Here is a 15,139-nt window from a genome sequence, read left to right as displayed (position 1 = left end):
TGGGCAGAAGCATTGTGAGCAGGGAGGACAAATCTGTATCTAGCGTCAGTGCCTATTCCAGTAAGAACAAAGCACCACCCCTTCTATGAGGGAAGATCTGATCTAATGTAATCAACCTGCCAACAGGTTGGCTAGTTAGTAGCTGGGAATGGTGCCATGAGAGGGGCTAACTGTTGACCTCTGCTATTAACAGATTGGACTCTCTGCAGCAGTCATAGTCAGGTGGTCCCTGGTAAGTAGACATCTATGCTGCTGTGCCCTCGCATAACTTTCTTCTCTGCCACCATGGTCACTTTACTCATGAGCCATTTGGGCAATGACAACAGTTGCTGGAGAAAGAGGCTGACTGATGTCCACAGAATGGCTCATCTTCTCCATCTGGTTTTTAAAATATTTCTCTGTTGAGTTCACCCTTTGCTGAGCATTCACATAGAACACAAATATCTTCACATACCATGCCTGTTTGGAGAGATCTGTCAACGTACTTTGCCTCCAGATCTCTCTGACACCAATTTTTCAATCACATTTCTTCCAATTCTTTTGACCTTCCAGCCAAGTATTAGCCATGGCCCATAAATTAGTGTAGACTTGTACTTCTGGACATCTCTCCTTCCAAGCAAAATGGACAACCAGGGGCAGTGCTCAAAATTCTGGCACTGGGAGGATTTCCCTTTACCACTGTCCTTCAGTGGAAAATCCTTCAGGGACCATTGTCCCTACCATTAGACAGCTCAGGTCGCACAGTACCTTAGTGACCCATGGTCAAGCATTCAATTTCTACTAAGACCCAGTAGCAAAATGTAAGCTATTTCTTAAAAGAAGAATATTTATCCACAGAGGAGGACTTTATTCTAAAATCCTAAGGATTTGCACTGTGAACCACCTATTAGAACCTGAAAGAGGCTCTAAATAGCATCCCTATCTGACAGTGACATTTCAAGCACCATTGGATCTTCTGGATTAGATACTCCGAGTGTAACTGATCAGGACGTTATGGGGCCTTCCTGGGACAGACCCGTCCTCTGCTGTAGCTTCTCTCTGAAGTATCTAGATAATAGTATGTGATGCACACTTCCTGAGTTGTTTCACAGATGCTAAAACCACCACCAAATGGAAGAAATTAACTACTTGATGACCATAAACCCCTAGACCTCCTGGGGCCTAAGGATTGATAATGTTAACCCCTGTGACACTGCCCTGTTACCTCAACATCAACCAATCAGAGAACTGTGCACAAACTGATCATATATGTTGCGACCACCCCCCGCCCTCACCTGGCCTTTAAAAATGTTTTGCTGAAACCCTTCGGGGAGTTCAGGGTCTTGGGAGGCATGAACCACCTCGCCTCTTTGCATGGCCCTGCAATAAACCTTTCTTTGCTCGAAACTCCCACGTTTATTTGGCCTCACTGTGCCTTGGGCACATGAATTTACCTTTGGTAACAACCAGTGGTTGTCTGGGCTTCTTATAGATCTTGCTCTTGTTCTGGGCCTCTGCTCACACCCGTAGGTTATGGGGTCACTCAGTAAAGGGGTCAGAAAGGGTACCTTAACATGCCACAGACTGGACACCTAGACATTTCACTGGGGTTGCAGGTCCCTGATTTTTCATGGGATTTATTCCCTACTTTCTGGCAAGCAAATATCTTACCACTGTGTGGAGAGCAGTTGCTCCTTTCTGCTCACCTGGTGCAGGAATCAGAGAAGCTGAAGGAGGATCCAGGGATGATGAAACAGTTGTAAGTCTGGCCACAGCCTCACACCGATGAGATTAGCCAGCAGGTAAGCAACAGTGCGGATGAGCGAGAATAGGGCTGCTGTTTCCCTTCCTCCCTCTGCATCTCCCACAGCAGCTTTCTTATAGCCCACCTGCACTTGAAACATACAGGAACAGAAATTTGGGAAATGTAGTTCATCCTCACCAAGTTGACACATTACCAAGCTACCAGAAATACAATTTATAGTAGATTATTATAGGGTGGAGAATCTAAATTTAAAAAAAAAGTAGATGGCTATCCTGGCATGATCTTCTTTCCTGAGGAATTCATACGACAAAAATAATTTCTCTTACCTACAAGGCCTTGATTCCACAGACTATATGTACGTGATCTGACCTTGGGGAGATTTTCAAAAGAGAGCTCTGTCCAGGAACATATACTATTTTTTAATAAGTAAATGCTTAACAGTGTGAAAATATATTCACAGTTTGAGTGTATTTATCAACTGCTTTTCCAGAGAGACTGAAATTTGTTGAGGTTTAAGGGTGGTTTGGTTTTTTTTAATGTTTAGTCTTCAAAGAATAAGAATTTGCTTTTAAGTTAAAAAGTGTGCTGCAGGCCAATGGCAGTGCGATGGACTTTTGCCTTGTAATGAAAAGAAAGCCTCAGAATTTGCTCACCAGGCTGCCTGGGATGCAGCTCATCCTGGTGCTGGTGAAAGACCAGTGTGATTTCAGAACTGATTGCTTGTGCATCTTGGCATGTAGAATCTTTTTCTTTTGTTTCTGAAGTCTATTGTCTAAGAGAGAGCTGACACCAACTGTTGTTTCTTACTATATGAATCTACAACTTTCTCTTAGAAAGTGGTAAGATGATTACAAGGAAGGCATGTGTATGTAGGAGAGTGCCAGCAAGACAGGCTTTGCAGAGACTTAAAGGGCAGAATTCTCAACAGAGAGCAACAAAAGAAAGAGAAAGTCCAAATGAGACCAAGGGGAAGATGGTTTTCAAATCGACCTTTCCTTATCACAAGCCAATTCATGACTTCCTGATGAAGACATTTGTCCACCCAACTGTGCTGGTGTTTCTAAATATTCCCATCACACAGTAACAATTGTCAACACCTGCCTCAGACACAAGAATTGGGAAAAACCACAAGTGGAAAAGAGACATAAGTGCACAACCAATGTGACCATTTTAGTGATGAAATTGGTCACCTCAGTTAATTTGCTGAATTGAAGGATTAAAAGAAATGGGCATATGGTGCCTTTGACATAGTATTGGCTGAATAACCATTTAAAAATATAATTGGATGGTTGAAGTAAGAAAAGTAAGAAAAGAGTCATATCTGCTCTTCATACAGACATTTGGCAAATGTTTGACCCTATTCCCCAAAGAGCTCTGATTTCTTTTTTCCCCACCATTTTGGTCCTTGAAGCTTTAAAATCTCAAAGTTAATCCCTAGGATTAGAGCATATTAGGATCACAAGAGAGACTCTGAACCACTGAACAAAGGAGGGAGGGACATAAAACAGAATCGAAAGAATTATGGAAAATTTCCACCCATGTACAGGACACACCCTCATGCAAACAAGGCTCTTAGACTAAGGCTATATTTTATAAAAATGAGACAAAACACTTGATAAGCCCAGAGAGGGTAAGCAATATTTTTGTTTGTTTGTTTGTTTGTTTGTTAATCTTCCAAAATCCAGTACCACAAGCTGAGCAGTTGGAGGGAAAAGCCTTTTGTCATCTCTGTTTCCACATGTCTATTTCCTTTCTGGAGCCCCAGCAGTTTGAGGGGCTGTCAAAGGCGAGAGGCCAGTGTGTCAGCAGCTCTGATCCTGCATTCGCCCTGATGCTCACTGCATCCATCTCTGCCCCTGGCTGGCTCGCTCTGACAGGAGGCACCAGGCTGGGGGGTCGCAGGAGGATCTGTCAGGCTCATTTCTCTCCAGCTCTGCAGTTGGCTCTGCGTCACTCAGGAGAGGGCAGGGATTGATCCCAGGCTAGGGATCGAACCCGTGTCCCCTGCATTGGCAGGCAGATTCTTAACCACTGTGCCACCAGAGAAGTCCCAGCCATTTTTAATATGAAACGCCAGGACAGATTATCCAAAATTTAGGGAAGAAAGAAGTCAGAATTGCCTCTTCACTATTATTAATACCTGGTAATTTCTCACACTGATGGTGTTTTTTAAACACAAATTAACAGTCAACAAAACAACAAGGAAAGAAGAATGAGATGGTCATTCTAGTGCTCTATTTTTCTGGTTTTCTTTGTTAAGCGAAGTGATGGCAGGTGATGGGGGTGATAAAGTACAGACTAGAAATGAGCTACATTTAGACACTGTCTACAATGGGTTTTCCTAGGATGAAGCCCTTATTTAATTTTAAATCCATGGTTCTATAGACTTGTGTTCTCTGAATGCAGCTGTGTAATTAGTAATCATCATTAATCATTTCTACTTCTGTACTTCTACCAACAAAATTATAACAACCTATATTTTTAGTAAACTCTAACTGCAAGTTTAATTTGGTATTTATTTATTACTTTAAGAAGCAGTTTGCTGAACTGATTATACACATCTAAAATAATGTATCTGAAGATAGAAATAAAACTTCCCATCAGGAATAAATAGGATTTTCAAAAGAAGAGTATCTGCCTCTTGGCAAAAGGAAAGGAAAACAAAACAAAACAAAACAGAAAATTAGGCTTCCAGGCTTTTTCTACCTTTAATGTGAAAATGAATATTCACGTGGGATGGCTTTAGACTATCTATTAGAAAATGCATATCAGGTAACAGATGTATAATTTATGGACCTGATTGCTTTAAGCAGAGAAGCTTAAAAATGAGTTTTTGCAACTCAGGTTGTTCTCATGAGGCAAACATATGCTAATTATTCAGAATTGAAACCTGACTGTGAAACATAAAACCAAAAGGAAAAGAAACTTAAAGAAACGTTTGAGAAGTAAAATGTCCCACCACTCAGAAAGATTTTGTCTCTTTCTATGGGAAGAGATTAGGTGGCTGCTTATATTCTTGAAAACTCCATTAGATAGTGAGAACTGAGCAGCTGAGATTCTCTTATGGGACAGTACGTAGACATTCCCCGGGTTCCGATTCAGGATTTCCAAGCTTTCTGGGGTGGATGGGTAAATAGATGTATCAGCTGGAGCTGAGAAGCGTTCTCTGAGCGAGCCTCAAGATGTGAAGGAGACAGGGCTTATTTCATTTATGAAATTGAATCATTCATAGACTCAAGCACAAAAGTCTAACAATGAAGATGACTAACATAAAATTATCACTGTCAGACTTACATTATATCTGGAAGAACTGGATTATAAAAGCCAAGTCAAGTGTTGTCGAGGGCCTGAGGTTTGCAAGGAAATTCTCTCAAAAAGGTCCATGCAAAAAATGTCCTGAAGTAGAATCTGAGACCTGGTAGCACAAAAGTGCCTTGAATGTTCTTAACTGGCAGGGTGAAGACCAGGCGACAGGGGCAGTCTCTAAAGTAGCCACAGCCCTTCGATCACATTCAGGAACTGGTGCTTCGAAAAAACAAACCACCAAAAAGAGTACAGATAAATGTCACAGCAAATCAAGTTAAAGATAAATGTCACAGCAAATCAAGTTAAAACATGGTAAGCCAAACTTTATACTCCTGTAAGAATAAGGAGTCCCAAGGAGAGATACACTGGACTTTTCAAATATTCTACAAACAAAGAGCAATGCATCCTTCACTAGCATCTTATTTCCTGGTTTTTGTTTTATTTTGTTCTGTTTTGTTAGTATTCATTTTAATGTCTTCTTTGGAAGAGGTAGATTTTTCTTCAATTTAAAAAGAAACAGGAATGACCATCTAGAGTAGAATGGATAACATACAGTAGAATCTTGCATGAATCTTAAAAATGTAATATTAAGAAAAACAAGTCACAGAAGAATATGTTTAATATGATTCCATCTGTACAAAGGTCAAAATTAGGTAAAATTAAATAGTGTATTTATAGAGATCCATATGTAAGTGGTAAAACTATAAAGAATAGCAAGGAACAACTATATATAATGCAGACTATATAAAATGCAACTATATAATGCAGAATTATTGTTATAATTATAAATGCAATTATATAAAATGCAGAATTATTGTTTCTTGGAAGGGGGCAATAGAGAGAGGGAGATGTGATCAAGGAGGCATGGGGGGGTTAGGGGGGTGTCCCAAATATGGACAATGTTCTGTTCTACTTATGTTGACGGTGCATGCCTGAGTGTTCATTTTATTATTATTCTTTAAACTGACCATAAATGTTATCATATTCTCTTATAAATGTATAATTTACAAATTTGACTTTTTTAAAAAGAGATGGGTCAATTTTTATCATTTCATTTTGCTTCTTGAAATCCTAACACTCCTATCTCCTGAAGGTAGTCTTCACCTAGAGAAATCTGTGAAGAAACTCAAGATGCAGGTTTCCAGACTCGTAGACAATGCAGCCATAGAGCAAAAATAAACAAATACATTAAAAATCAGGAAAAAAAATCACTGGTTGGATGATTTTTAAAAGTCGGCCTCCATATATACTGCCTGCCATGGCCTGACACTCAAGGCCTTTTACCAGTGGAACCCAGTCTTTCTAAAGAGTATTTCCTAGAACTTCCCTGTGAAGCTTCTTTCCTTGTGAAATATGATTCCCTGTGCAAGCCTTACATTTTCCACCCTTGTGCTTTGATGATCTCATTCCAGTTACCTACATTTCCCACCCTCTTGATGATTGGCCATCACAGTTTGACCTCTTCTGGGAAACCACCATGATAACCTCATAACCTCAGTCTGAAGTGCTCTAGCCTTTTCCTGAACTTTTCAACTGCCTATTTAATTTTTTGAGCAGTTAATCTTGTGTGCCTTGTAACACTGGCATTTTCACCAACCAGAGTTATTTTCCTCCTTGGCAAGGAGCTGGACTGTATTTCCTGTCCTCCTTTGCAGGTAGCTGTAGCCACGTGATTGAGTTCTGCCCAAAGGAATGCAGATACCGGGTGCATAGTTCTTCTCCAGGCCCTTTTCTAACACCTCCCACAAAATCCTCCACACCCTCTTTCTTCTCATCAGTGGTTACTTACAGGAACCCGAAGAAACACTTAAAGCTCTAGGGAATTGTAGGCTCACATGAGGGGTCAGCAAACTTTTTCTGTAAAGGGTCAGATAATAAATAGTTTAGGGCTTTGAGGATATATAAGGTTTCTGTTGCTGCTGCTACTGCTTCTACAACACTTTAAAAATGTAAAAGCTCTTCTTAGCTTCTAGAATTGGGCTGGGCTTGACTTGGGGGCTGTAGTTTGTCAGCCCCTTCACTGATGAAAAGGTCTTAGATTTCAGAATGCCTATGTAAAGCACAGCCCTCTCCTCCCTACTCCCCCGCCTCCTGTGTCTGCAACTGACTCACTTGGATTATGATGGGAATGATAACTTTTACTGTGTTTCGCTTTCTCTGAACTATAGCTATGAGACTTTCTATCTCAAATGCAATAAAAAGGTAACTATTCGGGGAACTTGAACAAACAAATTTTTGGGAGTTGCTTATTCTAGAAGCATCTTGTTTGCTACGCTGCTTTGTCTAGTCCTTGCCTAGGGAACCATCATGATCAAACAAATCTGCCTAGGCCAGAGCAGACTGCTTTAAAATCACAGCTTTAAAATCCAGCAGAAGAAATTCCCAAGTTGGAGGAGGATCAAGAGGAGAATCTGGAAGAGTAAACAAAGAAAGAAGATGTGCGCTTCACCACATAAATTGAATCTGCAAAGCATATGGAAACCTCAGGTGTATCTGACTCATAATATTAATATTTTCCCTAAGATTTACAGTCTCCTTCCTTCTCTTCTCCACTTTTCTGAAATAACCCACATCTGTGAAGTTTCTTCTTTTTTTATATTTCTCAGTCCCTACTGATGCACAGAACTCACTAGTATCGACAAGCCCAGGCATTTGGTAGCAAGTCAGGGTGGCGTAATGAAAGGTGACGTAATGAAAAGTTTCTTCTTTTTTTATATTTCTCAGTCCCTACTGATGCACAGAACTCACTAGTATCGACAAGCCCAGGCAACTTTTGGTAGCAAGTCAGGGTGGCGTAATGAAAGGTTTGGGGAAAAAACTCCCCACCGCAGTCTGGTTCACTCAAACAGCTTGCCAAGATGATGCGGTTCTCATGCAGAGAAAGTGCTCCTTCACCTGTACCAGAAAGTTGTTCCCCCTAAGACAGCAGATTTAATTTGTTTTGACACTGAGTGAGTTGCTCTTTTCTTTCATAGGCTGACACTTGTTCTGTTCCTTGAAGCTGCAAACTACCTCAAGGACAAGTTTTTCTTTCTACACGTACTGTCTTCAGTTACTTACTGATGTGCAAAACTTGAGAAGTACAAAAGGAACAGGAATACCAAGCAAAAAGCCAACAGACTCTGGTACATGTTCTTGTAATGCACTTCCATTACCAAAGGAAGACGGTCTCTTTTTGATTGTGATGTGAAAAGTAGACAAGTGATAGCTTCCTACATCTGGCTTAGTCAAAGGAAGTTCAAAGCCTTCTCTATATTCTGGATTCCCACCTTCCTATCTCTGAAATTATATTTATAGAGACTATAGAGTAGACCTTAATTCTCAGCAACTACAAACAATGGACTCTGAACAGTTATTTATATGTGAGTTTTGAATCTACCAGCCTCTGTTCATTATTTGATGAGCTAATATTAATAAAATATTCATAGCTCATTTGTCAACTCTTCCAGGGAACCAGCATTTCACTCAGACCTCTGAAAATCATCATTGTGCGCTTTAAGAAGCAACAGAAAACCCAACTGAATAAGAACTGACCTCCTTTCTGGCTGCCCTGGTAGATCACGCTTAGTAGCTGCAGTCTTCATGGTGCCTGTCCCCTGGACCAGGACACCAGATGCCCCATGACCAAGTCTAATGCATCTAGGAACCATAGATGGAGGTGGGGCAGGATGGGGAGAGAGATGACTGACTTTTGCATCCCATCAATGAATGAATGCTGGTCTACTTTGTTTAGACTAATCTAGAAGAACCCAAAGGGATAGAGCAGAATTAACCTTGTGTTGAATCTCCTAATGTCTTTCCTCTAATGCAATTATTTAAAATACATAACTCAATAGAAAAGAGCAGCTCTCCTATAAATTTCTTGAAATGTTTATTCATAGGAAGGATGTTGCAAATTTGATTAATTTTTAAGGATTTGTTAGATATTTTTCCCCCCCAAAATGGATGAAAAGATGAGCAGTTTTAAATTTTGAGTATCTTAAGAGCAACATTGGCCCTAGTGAAAATTTGTTTGAGAAAATTCATAGAAAGTTAATGTGAAGCAACCATATTCTTAGAAAGCTTCTATTTAAGACTCAGTTGGGTCAATTCTGAGGTTATTCTGGGAGTTGGATACATTTGTTCTCTCTCCAAATCACAGTTTCTGACGTGTTATTTTACAAGTTCTTGGTCTTTTTCTAAAAACTGACAGGTTTTTGGAAAAGTTAATAATTCAGTGAGTAAAATATGCTTATGTCTGCAAACAACAGAGATGAAACAATGTGCCCCATTTTTATGTGAATCTTCCTAACGGTATTAAAAATGCAAACCTAAATCTGACATAGAAAACGTGCAAAAGACTTTAGCCTTTAAATCTTCTCTGCAGGTTTTCCTTATCATACAATGTTTTCAATTTTCCTTGAGGTGAAACAATTTAGAGCCCAGCTTTAGACCACTCTATCCTATACTACAGAATTTAAAAAGGTTCTTAGAAAAATGTGGCTTCTATGAAAAATAGCTGTATTACACCAAAATGACTATCTCTACATTTTTTCAAACTAACGGAAAGATAAATTTGAGGATGCTTCTCTTATAAGTGATACTAATGTCTTTTATGAATGCATCAGTGCAAATCAGATTTGCTATCTTGTAAGGAGATATGAGTAGGACTTATCAGGTTTTGCAATGATATTTCAGTTATATCTGGGATGTAGCTGTCAAACAATAAGAATAGCCTCCTAGTCCATAAAACAATATGCCATCTTCAGACTAAAGATGAATACTGTATTTTAGAAGATAAAAAGTTCCATTTCTTGGGTTGTTATTCCACCTGTCCATAACCTCACAGAAAATTACCTACTAGAAGCTCAAACTCAAGTAAATAATTTGTGAAGTCATACATAAATTCATGGAAAGAAAGGAAATCCTTTCTGCTGACAGACTTTGCTGTGAGCAGTGCAAGAAGCACTGCTCTTCTCCCCTGGAACCCTTGGTTTCCTTTACCTGGAATCCTCTTTCTCTATCTTTGCCTGGCTACCTCTGTCTTTCCTTGGGATCTCAGCTTAAAGGTCACCCTACAACGATCTTTCTGATCACCCAGTCTAAGTAGGTGCCCTATTATATAATTGTCCATGTAGCCCTTATAACTAACTGATATTCTTGGGTTTTGTTTAATGTCAGTTTCCTTGCACTTGGAGAGCATGAACTTTGTGATATTCATGTTGTAATCCTAGCAACTAGAACACCTGCTAAGGCAGGTGTTATGGGTTGAACTGTACCCCGAGGCCCCCAAAAATACGTGTTGACATCCTAACCCCCAACACCTCAGAATGACCTTATCTGGAATACAATTGCTGCAGATGTAATTAGTTAAGATGAGGTCATGTGAAGTAGGGCGGGCACTTAGTCCAAAAAGACTCTTTTCTAAGAAAAGGGAAAGACAGACAGAGAACACTACGTGAAGACACAGAAACATGGAGAAGATGGTGATGTAAAGACAGAGGCAGAGATTGGAGTTATGCTGCTACAAGCCAAGGGACACCTGGGGTTACTAAAAGCTGGAAGAGGCGAGGAAAGGTTCTTCTTTAAAGACTTCGGAGAGAGCATGGCCCTTCCAACACCTCAATTCCCTTTTCAAATGCTGATGGCTCTCATTCCACCCCCCTCACACGATGGCCAGATACATGCCTTAAAAATGATACTAAAGGGCCTCCCTGGTGGCGCAGTGGTTGAGAGTCCGCCTGCCGATGCAGGGGATACGGGTTCGTGCCCCGGTCTGGGAGGATCCCATATGCCGCGGAGCGGCTGGGCCCGTGAGCCATGGCTGCTGAGCCTGCGCATCCGGAGCCTGTGCTCCGCAACGGGAGAGGCCACAACAGTGAGAGGCCCGCATACCACAAAAAAAAAAAAAAAAAAAAAAAAATGATACTAAAGAAAAATGGGATTTTAGCAGTGAAGACTTGTTGTATAGCAAATGGGCTGAAACATATTCTATTGCAGTTTTCTGGCTCAGCTTGAAATAATATTGCTGTAATTTTACCAGAAGTACTTATAGGAGGAAAGATTTTTACCATAACTTTGTACTAATGTTACTGTCAATTTGCATGTTTCAGCTAGCATTATTTAATAGTTTTAAAATACATTATATATATTTTTCCTTTTTTGCAGCAATAAGAGCATGCCTTTGGGACAATGGATGGAATCAGAGTTGAACTGAAGCCAACTCCAGTTTTTTAAGGAAAAATTTTCATGACACTTCCAGGTGGGCAGATTCAAAGACAGCATGAATCAGTGTCAAAATGATAAAGGAAATATTCTGGGTTATTAATTCCCAAAGTCTGCATGACCAAAATAGTAATAGCTCAGAAACACAAATTCGACATGTACTCATTGTTAAAACTGATGTTTAGTGATTCCTTTTTTAAAAATCTGAAACCACTTGAAAACCAATCATATGTGTGTGTGTGTGTGTGTGTGTGTGTACATATATATATATATATATATATATATATATATATATATATATAAACCACTAACATTTGGGAACTGAAAAAGTTTATGATGAAATCCTTAGAAAGGCTACTATAGCCGGTCACTCCATTTATATCAAGTATATCTTCATAAATCAGTGGGAAGTGTGTTCACTTATTCCTCGGTGCCACAAGAGCAATTTCTTTAGCAGGCATATTATCCTATAATTGCAGTTTTCTCTCTGTCTCATCTGGACACAGTACATAGAATTAAGTAAAAAGAAGCAAAGGGATGTACTGAAAACAAAGATCAGACTTTGTCGGGGGTCATGTGCAGGGTCTGAAAGCATTTCCTGTCTCATAGGAAGCATTCACATCATGACTTGTCATCTATACTGTCTAGCCCACTGTCTCCTAATTTCCTGGAATAAAACCAAACTAAGCAAAACAATAAAAATGACAATTTTTCTATGTTTTGGAATTCCAAACTCTTATTACTGGAATGCTAAATCTTTCAACCCTACTGGCTATTGTGCCGTCCAAAATTAACAGTGGTTTTTAATGGTTTGTTTTTTAAAATGTTATGCTTCTATGTATATCCCATAAATTATAACAATTTATTTTAAATATTACTCTAAAATTCTGCAAAATATTGATTTAGTACTCAAATCAACCTTTGTTTTTACTTCTGCAAATGGCTTGAACAAAACTCATTCTCCCTTAAATATTAATTGGGTTTTAGATGTAGGCAAATGACCAGAAAGTAAGAGGAAAACAATCCTTAGTTTCGTCTGTGAATTTGCCATTCTTCCCCTCTACATGTTCTTGCTGGTCTAATGGTTTCCAAATCTGGTCCATATTTTATCTTTTTCTTATAAAAGAAACCATCCCATACGGAAACAGGGTTATATTTTATCAGTACCATCACGACCAACTACATCACTATCACCACTTTTCAATTTGCAGAAAATTCAGCATTATCTGCCAAGTTGGCAAGATGTCAAAAGTGCATAGATTGTTTTAATGAGAATAATTTCTTCCATTGTAGATGAATTTTAGGGACTCATGTCAGGTGTGGGAGAGCTTCTGTGTCATATGCTTTCACGTCGCACAAATTAGTAGGATGGTACAGGTACAGAGGCTTGAAGAAATCAACAAAAAACTCTGCTTTTCAAACCAAGTTGAGAGTTGATTTTAGGATACCCTTGGGAATGTGCGACCATGAGTGAGGTGTCACTGGAGTAAAGGGTCAAACAGGAGCTTCAGGATGGGTTGAGGTGCGTGTGGGTCAGTATGTGTGTGGTAGAGGTTTGGCTAGTACACAATTTAATATCTATTTTTAAAAGAAACTCAGATTATGGAGGCAAACGCAAAATTTTCATAAAATTTTAGGACAAAAATGTTCTGTCCTACTTTCTGTTTGGAGCAAACATTCATAGAGAGTACAGATTCATTTAGCTTAAGGAGAAGCATTTCAGGTTTATCCAATCCAGTGTCGTTATTATACTGGTAAGGAAATAAAAGTGACTTACCAAGCCACTAGAAGCTAGATTTTCTGACTGTTAAGCCTCAGCTCTGATTCATAGCTCTCTGAGGAAAAAGGAAATGCAGAATTAACATCTATTGAATATCATCCATGTGCCGCACACAGTGACAGCTGCCAGGCACTGTCTTCTTCCCAAGCAGAGGTTAAGGGCTAGGCTCCCAGTTAGATTTCTTCAGCAGGAAATTGGTTCCATCTCTTACTACCTTTGTGACCTTAGACAGGTCACTTAAGTTCTCTGATTCCTAGTTTCTTCATGTATAAAATGTGGTTCATGAATGAACCTTGCTTACTGACAAGGATTAAGTGAGATAATCCTTAAGCCTTCATAGTGTTTGACACATAAATGTTGGCTCAATGAATATTGAATACAAAAAGAGGAAAAGAAACTTGGCATGTCATAGGGGTGTGGGGGATGAAGTAAGTGGGAGGAGATTTTATGCCTATTTTTACAAATGAGAAAAATTAGAGTTGGGTAAAACTCAGTAATTTGCCAACAAATTGCAAAACCAGAATGTGAAGTTTTATCTGTTTCAACCCAAACTTCAGGTTGTGTCTGCTATACCACAATGCCTTATAGAAAGGTTAAGAGGCTCAGGGAACTAGAAAGAATGCTGGAATCATCTGCTTGGAGAGCCGGCTACTGTGCTCATGCTGAGCTCTGAAAGCCTCCTGGCAGCTTCCCAGTAACTCTAGAAATCTACAAAGCTCTGAACTGGGTGCTGCCCAAGTGGCAGAAGCCAATGAGAATATTCAGGTGACAGTGCAAATATCACTCTAGGTTAAAGTCTGGAATGTAAAGTTGGCTTCCTTTAGCTAATTACCAGTCCATTCTCAAGGGCAAGTACTGTGTGTGCTCTCTTTCTGCACAGCTGACTTACTCCACGCCCAGAACTCTAAGAACTTGCTCTGTAAGACTTTGCTCTGTAAGAAATTGCTCTGTGTCAGCTCTGCCAATACTGTGACCTTGGGGAGGTCATTTAAGTCTTCAAGCCTGGTTTAGGACAAACGCTAAGGCCACACCTCCAACCAACTAATGCAGATTCTTACAGAATGAGACCCTGAAATATCTAATTTTTATGTAAACTTTTCACTGAAGTCAAGCTTACATCAGAAAAAAAAAAAGTACAAAGTGTACAGTTCCACTAATTTTCACAAAGTGAATACAGTCTCAAATCAAGTAATAGACCAATCCAGACCAGAAGACACCCCTCTAGGCCCCCTATTAGTCACTCTCTCCCAAGATAACCACTATATATTCTTACTTCTAACATCATAGCATACTTTTGCCTTTTTTTTTTTTTTTTTTGCAGTACGCGGGGCTCTCACTGTTGTGGCCTCTCCCGTTGTGGAGCACAGGCTCCGGACACGCAGGCTCAGCGGCCACGGCTCACGGGCCCAGCCGCTCCATGGCATGTGGGATCTTCCTGGACCGGGGCACGAACCCGTGTCCCTTGCATCGGCAGGCGGACTCTCAACCACTGCGCCACCAGGGAAGCCTCACTTTTGCCTATTTTTGATATTTATATAAATGGAGCCACGCAGTGTATGTTCTTTTGTATCTGGCTTCCCTTACTCAGCAGAATGTTTGTGAAATTCATCCATGTTATTGCATGTAGTTACAGTTTGTTTGTTCTCATTGCTAGATAGCAGGGGGTCAGCCTCCTGTTTTGTGAATAAAGTTTTATTGAAGCACTGCCAGGCTAATTATTTGTTTTCCCTCCCCCTCCCCCTCCTTCTCCTTCTTCTTCTGATGGCTTAGCAGTGGTAAAGTTTTATTATGATTTTTTGAGCAAATGTCAAGAGGAGACTGTAATAGAATTTTATAAATGAATATTCTCAATTGAATCACATTCTATCAGGGTTTGGCACTACCTATCTGTGTGAAGATGAGATATATAAAATCTCAGTACAGAACAGCATTAGATGAACATTCGCTATTGATTTCAATCATACTTTGAACTTCAATGAAGCAAAATGTATACTCCCCAAAAGAATTTCACTCTTCATATTAATAGACCTATATTATCAGAAACTGTATTCAATTATTATTTTGTTTTGAATGGTATCAATTTTAAAATTGTGAAAACTGTTTCT

The 15,139-nt window shown here is 39.7% G+C and overlaps 1 long non-coding RNA gene across 1 annotated transcript; it reads left to right on the top strand.

Annotated features, from left to right (window-relative positions):
* Positions 1 to 8,053: 8,053 nt before the first annotated feature.
* On the top strand, positions 8,054 to 14,738 carry LOC307061121. The gene is made up of 3 exons (XR_013811171.1): positions 8,054 to 8,175; positions 11,198 to 11,291; positions 14,356 to 14,738. It is a non-coding gene; the product is annotated as an uncharacterized lncRNA (long non-coding RNA).
* Positions 14,739 to 15,139: the final 401 nt, after the last annotated feature.

Source organism: Hyperoodon ampullatus (genome assembly GCF_949752795.1).
Source record: "Hyperoodon ampullatus genome assembly, chromosome: 12".
Classification (NCBI taxonomy): domain Eukaryota; kingdom Metazoa; phylum Chordata; class Mammalia; order Artiodactyla; family Ziphiidae; genus Hyperoodon; species Hyperoodon ampullatus.
Note: the sequence above shows the minus strand (reverse complement) of the source record. Positions and strands in the feature narration are given on the sequence as shown.